Below are 7,100 nucleotides of genomic sequence, written 5' to 3'. Positions count from 1 at the left end.
GTTTGAAATCCATCAGCTAGTTCCGAATAGTATAGGATGGAACAATGAGCCATCATTATGAACCACATTGTGTAGCGAGTGTTTTATAACATTTGAGAGAAACAGTAACAATGCGAAGTAGCATATATGCTTCAGTTGTTATATTCAGAATATATAACTCAGTAGAATCAAACTTGCGCTTGAAAAAAGGACACTTATGAATCACTTTGAAGCCTTCTAAAAATCCTTGGATAAAGGTACGTCAATCCCCTGGCATTCATATCCACTATAGAAGACTCCCAAAGAATACATTTCTGCGTTGGCTAAAACGTTAACGACCGCCCAAAACCTGATTTAGTCACTAACCAGTGTGTACTCCCATAAGAAGGTTTTTACAACTTCGATTAAAAACTCCAATGAGGGAATGGCGAAAGATGCCAATAAACAAACACGAAAACCACACAGATCTCACCGAGAGTGAAACTTTTCGGGAAATTCGTGAACAAAATTTAACTAAGGGTTACTCTTACCGAAATATCCGCCGAATTCTCTGGTCCAACGAAGAATAAATGACGAAGAACTGAGCCATTCGCGATGTTGGCGTGGAATAACCGCTTGGAGCACTAGGTCTTCACCACGTCACAACACGTACTCTATCACACAACAAACTCTTGTGTGTTTCGATGTGTTTCGACTGAGTTGAAGATTAGCACTGCAGATTTTGTCGAAAACATTTATCTTTTATACCATACAGGTACGTACAGGTACGTATTCAAATTACCCGATTCCGACGATAGGGTACAAACCAATGACGTAAGAAACTATCTACCCTTCGCCGAAAACAACCTATTACTCGTAATTTTCAGGTAGGAAAATGATCGTGCTTGGTCCACTGGTAGAAATTGAAATGGTAATTACTCCCGTATTCTTTTACCCGCACCATAAGCAAAGACCTTCAGCGGTATTCTTGATTTAGAAGTAGCATGTTGTTGCTACTCAGAGCCTGAGCCGTTGTGTACAGTTTGATATAATTTTCAAAAACAAAACCTGTGGATCAGGCATCATAGTACTTGGACATTGTCACATTGAAGGCTTTTGTTAACGGTTTCTTCAAACATTCTTTGCAACTCTGTGATACAAAATGAAAGAAACAGGTTTAAATTGCTTACCTTCCGTTAACTCACAAACAATTTCTTTCCAGATAAATATTACTCGTACTTTGAACATAATTTGAACATATTCACTACAGATGCATTGTTTCATATGATTTTATTGTGTTGAATTTTATTTTATAAAAGTATAATAAAACAAAATTTGTTTAACAACTATCGCTATTATTTCATACTATCTTGATTTTCTTCGTTGCTGAAGCCTTGTTGGCTGGAAAGAGCCTGAACTAAAATACAATCTATGATGTATGTTCCATCGCAAATGAACCATCATACATTCCGGCGATTTCAAAAGACAAACACTCAACGCATGCTAAAACCGAATGAAGCTTCTTATGTTATCACGAAAAAGAACACCCGGTGCTCATTGTTTGCGTTCCTAGAACCTAAAACACTTATTTTAATCAAAACAGCTCTACCTTCATCAAGTCATTCCATTCACATTGTGCTTCTTCATAAGCTTTGATTTTTAATTATATTAATAATTGCATTACTCCCACACCTCAGTTCGTGTTCACAATTGATTTCAGCTGGATATTTCAATCTTTCCGATGAACTATCTTCTGCTACTTCTGCCTATTGTTCCTTTTATCCGGATGCTACACAGCGTTGTATTCAACTTTCTTTCTGCTCTTCCATGTTTTGTAGCAGCTAATATCTTCAATAATCTCCTAGGCTTTCTCTGGAGTCGAGTAAGGATCTTCTCAACACCGTTGTGTACGGTCGGCATTCATTCGTCGATGACATTATAGTTAATAAACATCACGTCAGCATATCTTGCAATTGCAGGTCCCATACCCGGTAGCTGTCATCTCTGTATGTTGCGACGTTCATATTTTTACTGTCGCATTCTCGTATGATCTGGATCTTGCGTCTCGATGGGATCAGGATCGATGGGTCTTCTGTTTGCAACATATTGTGTCTTTTAAGTCCCAGTCAGACAAGGTTTTTGAGCATCGAATAGATGTCAATGACGACATTATAGGCATACTGCAACTAAATCCATATGACACCTTGGACCCTGCACTCAGTTATAGGATAATACATGCTCGTTCATTCGAACCACCGTTGATGGTTGCAGTTCCTCTCGGCTCTCTTACACGGCTCGACAAGTTAAACTCCGCATACTTATGCGCTCGTCCATGCGATCCATTGCTTTAGAACTCCTGTCCTATGTTCACTCCTCCACAAAGTATTGCATCAACTCTTCAGTGCCAGTGGTCGTCTGATGATGGATGTCAGACACTGTCGCAGCTCTTCCAAGTTGTTTTATGACAGTTCATACGACATGCTGTTCAGGATTCCAGTCCTGAGTCATTCAGTTAAAGTGATCCCAATCGGGAACACCGCTCTTCCGCGATGGAGCATGCTCACTTAGACGATCCGTTACTAATGACCACAGTCCTATGTACTTCAGCCAAACACGAGATGCCAATATAGTTGATCGTTATCGACATTCACACAGGATGATGTTGATTGACCAGATGTTAAACACTGCTGCCGATGTACCCGGAAAACATGTAGTCCATGATATGATCCGTTGCGAAGCCTTCCAGTTCTTTCTACTCGTCCCAGCAAACGGCGCGTCAACTCATAAATCAATCTGATTGTCGCATTGTGACACAGATTGTTGCCATGCTCCTGAAAATTCTAATGTTTGAGGCTTATGCCTTCTTTTCGTATAAACGTTGTATTTTTATTTTTTTATTATTCTGTTGCATAAAACGTAAAATTTATCTTTTTTTTTTCTTTTTTTTCTTTTTTTTTACTATGGGTGCTCTTTTGTGTTTTTGTTTTCTCATTGTTTTTATGTTCATTTTGTTTTTAATCTAGCTTTACGGTACGATCCGTATTGTAGACATTGCTTTTTTGTTTTAGAAATGTTAAAACTTACTGTATTTTAAAAAATGTTATGTGACTTCTTCGGTTGTTCGCTTGAGATTATTGTCATCGAAACCTTGTTAAAGTAAAGATCATGTTTACTGCTTTTTTCTGTACAGACGAACTGCAAGACAAAAGCTTTCTATTTTTCTGTGTTCAACCTCAGTTATTCCTCTACTTTCTTTGACATACTATTGCTGCAACAACGAAGTACTTGAATCACATAAAGGTTGTTGTTGTTAATTTGGAGGGTGAAGATCATTAGTTAGTTTTTGGTTTCGCTTCGACAACATTTCATGTATAGTTTAGCTTTTAATTTTTTTTTCAACTCTCTCTGTTCTATTCAAAATCAAATAATAAACTGTTTTGTTAAAAAACCTATAATAAGCTTCGAGTAATGTCATTCTCTTTCAACATAGATACTGATAAGGTGCTTAGTTTTGCAAGCAACAAAACAAAGGATTACACAACGTACCACGAGAAGGTGTACCTGCAGACTGGGCGGAGTCAGAATATCGCAAGAAAAGTTCTCTTTTCTCTAGACATTTCTCCGCAGAAGACAGAGGGCCCGAGGCAATAATGCAGACCATATACCTCTAAAAAGAAGGGAGGTTGAGAAGTGAATTGTGAGTTAGAGTAAATTCTCAAAAGATAACTCTTACGGATGTTTCCGTCAGCAGGACGGACGAAGAAAGAAATCTCCGGTCATCAAACCGCATCACTGCCAAATTGGCTATAGAAGCCGGCTGAAGTGTCTGCCATTAGACAGACGGTTGAGTGAAGGTTCGACTCCTCCGGTAAGATTTGAATAATAAGGAAAACATGAATGAAAAAGGAAGCGCAAACGCAAAAACTAATGACCCGAAAACAATCAAAAAGAAAACAAAGGTAGACCTGAACGCTGAAAGTGAAAACTTTGTTGCCCTTCACTTCGAGTCTGGTAAAGAATCCAACCCTAAATCCCAAAAAAGGAAACGACCTAAGAAAAAACTAGCCATCAATCCTTGCTCTTGGGGTACGGATGAAATGCAGGCTAAAACAAAACACGCTACAGCTACGAAACGTAAGGCGGATCCTTTGAATATCCATTACGAGCCTCGTAGCGGTGTTAGCAAATCAAAGGTAATGTTGTTGAACTCAAAATCACTCGTGATTATGACGTTGCTACTCCTTATTGCGCAGGTATTCGGAAACATCTCGCAAGGATTAATTGCCTACGATTGTGCAAGCAATGATATCAACATTACCAGCTACTCGTTGATGGGAGTAGCATCTTGCGTACCAATGACAAAGAACGTAACTACTCAAGAAGTTAAGATTCAGGTTCTACAAAGAAGTCCAAAAATGCTCGTCCACGTACATCAATGCAAAGTAGTAATTAAAAGATCAATTAGACATTGCGGATCATTCTCACACACCTCAGATTACGAAAATGGATACGCATATATCGTTAAAGAATTCACGCCGGATGAATGTAGGATCGCACAGGCTCAAGGGGAATTATCTTTAACCGTAGATCAAAAAATTAGAGAGATCCCAAGAAACCACACAACCAGAGGACAAACGCTTGTTGTAGGGAATCTAAAAGGCTCGGCTTGCAACGGCGGCATCTACAAAACGGCTGGTTATACTTGGGAAGACGCCCTGGTGTACTACGAGTACGAAATCAGCATGTACGATTACACAGCTACAGCAGACATCGAGAACGACCAGATTACGCTTCGCAACGGGATATCGTGTATCCACTCGGCTGGCTGGTGCTTAGATGCAGAGTATGGTTATAGTACGTGGAATGTGGACCTAAGGCGACAATGCGAGGAGCTGGATTTCGACGTGATCTACAAAGGGACGGTCAACAAAACTTTCGACGACGATCAAAAGACCCGAGCGAAAGCAGTCTACACGTTAATCACAAACACGCATATGTACTCAATTAGAGCTCGAGACAATACCCAAATTTGTGAATACGACAGTTACGTAACCGACCACCCAAGAATATTCATCCTAGAGCTAAAAGGTTATCGATCACCGTTTAAAAAAAGACGTAGCCATGGAAATAATTTCGACCTGTTCACATATTTCAACTCAAAAATCACACTAGTTGAAAGCTACTTAGGTCAGAAATTAAACGAAGTGTACGCTACGGTAATGACAGAAATGTGCAAAATCGATAAGGCTTTGATGGAAACCAAATTAACGCTCGCACGTTTGAATCCGAGCGAGTTCGTCACTAACCTAGTAAAAAGATCCGGATACACCGCCGTCGTAGCCACAGAAATATTATACGTGCTTGAGTGCAAACCGGTATTCGTTACGTACGATAGCAGAAACGAATGCTTCCAAGAAATACCGGTAAAGTACAATAACAAATCAATGTTCATGGCTCCAGTAACACGAATGCTTCAATTAAGAGGAACCCAAATCGAATGCACTCCATTACTTCCAGCAAAGTTTACATTCGGAGGCAGGTGGTACACCGCCGACCAACAGCATCTCCGCCAGCTCCATCATCGACGCTCACCAGCATCTACGCCAGCTCCGTCATCGACGCTCGCCAGCATCTACGCCAGCTCCGTCATCGACGCTCGCCAGCATCTCCACCAACTCCGTCATCGACGCTCGCCAACAGCACCGACGAACCGATAGTGCAAACGAAGCCTTATAATGTATCGCGCGCGCGAAAATTCTTTAGATTACTATATCAGGAATATGATCCGGGACGTTGTAGCGACCGCACGGGCGGAAGGAAGACGGCCTCCGTTGGCCGTGTTAGAGACTATAGCCGATTGGCTAAATTACAAAAAAAACTGAGAATGAGGTCTATCATATCATGGTAGGAACGGAACATTCGTACCGGATGCATATTTTTTATAGTTTATGATGCCAGAAAGGGGCAAAGATTATCTTAAACTTACACGCTAAAAGAATTTGGGTCAAGTACGAACGAGATCGTACTTGCGACGCTTGTTAGTTTAGGATGAAGCGAAACACGCGAGAATAGAAGAAAACGGCGATTACCGCTGTTGCGCGCCAACGGGGCGCGCCCAAGGAAGGCAAAGAACAAATTTAAATGTAAACTCTCGGTAACGATCGCGATCGTGGTCCTAAATAAACATGAAACGAAGACACGGCGCGTCGGTACCAAGAGTCTAAGGCGATGCGTGGGATGAATAAACATTACGCAACGGCCGACGCATGTGCGCATGCGTTGCGTAATCGTAGCGCAAGGAACGCACCCCGTTAGGACCCACGCAACGACGCGAACGCAACGAAAGCGAGGATAGGATAAGACCGTAAAATTCAGGACTCGCAAGATAACAAACTAAGCACAAATTCTCGCGTGTTAGAACGAGATCCTCCATCTCCCTTACGTTCATTAGAGGATAAGGAGCGTTTTAGTATATAAGCGCTTGAAACTTTTAATAAAGCAGTCATTTTTCAACCGATACTTGTGAACGAAAGAATTTTACTTCGACGCCCAATAATTCAAAACTAGGCTCCTCATTCCCAATTCCAAGACTTAGAAAATTTTCGAAGGCTTCTCTCCGACGTCGGCCAGTCACGGCTCGGACGGAACTTCAAAATTTGACAAGTCCCCTTTCCCAATCGAACTTAGAAAAATTTCGAAGGTTTCTCTCCGACGTCGGCCAGTCACGGCTCGGACGGAACTTTGAAAATTAGACAAGTTCTATTCCTTTACCGAACTTAGAGAAAACTCGAAGGCTTCTCTCCGACGTCGGCCAGTCACGGCTCGGACGGAACTTCGAAACTTCGACAAGTTCGATCCCTTCCATCGTCCAGAAGGTTAAGGAAAATCCGTTGGAATTCCTCTCCGTCAGCGGCGTGTCGCGCTGCGGACCGGGTTCCCGATTTGCCTTAACTTGAAGGTTTCGTCATCAAGCGTGGTTTTCTCCGGCGTCGGCCAGTCACGTCCCGGACGGAACCCGTTGATTCCGAAACCATCGGACTACCAAGTGTCCTGTTGGGGAATACTCGCGTGACAGACGACGACGCACTCGGTCGGGTTCACCTTCGCGCCCGGTCGGATAACCGCCTCGTTACAGTAGCCGA

This window comes from Anopheles coustani, chromosome 3 (genome assembly GCF_943734705.1).
Source record: "Anopheles coustani chromosome 3, idAnoCousDA_361_x.2, whole genome shotgun sequence".
NCBI lineage: Eukaryota > Metazoa > Arthropoda > Insecta > Diptera > Culicidae > Anopheles > Anopheles coustani.
This window is presented reverse-complemented; position numbering follows the sequence as displayed.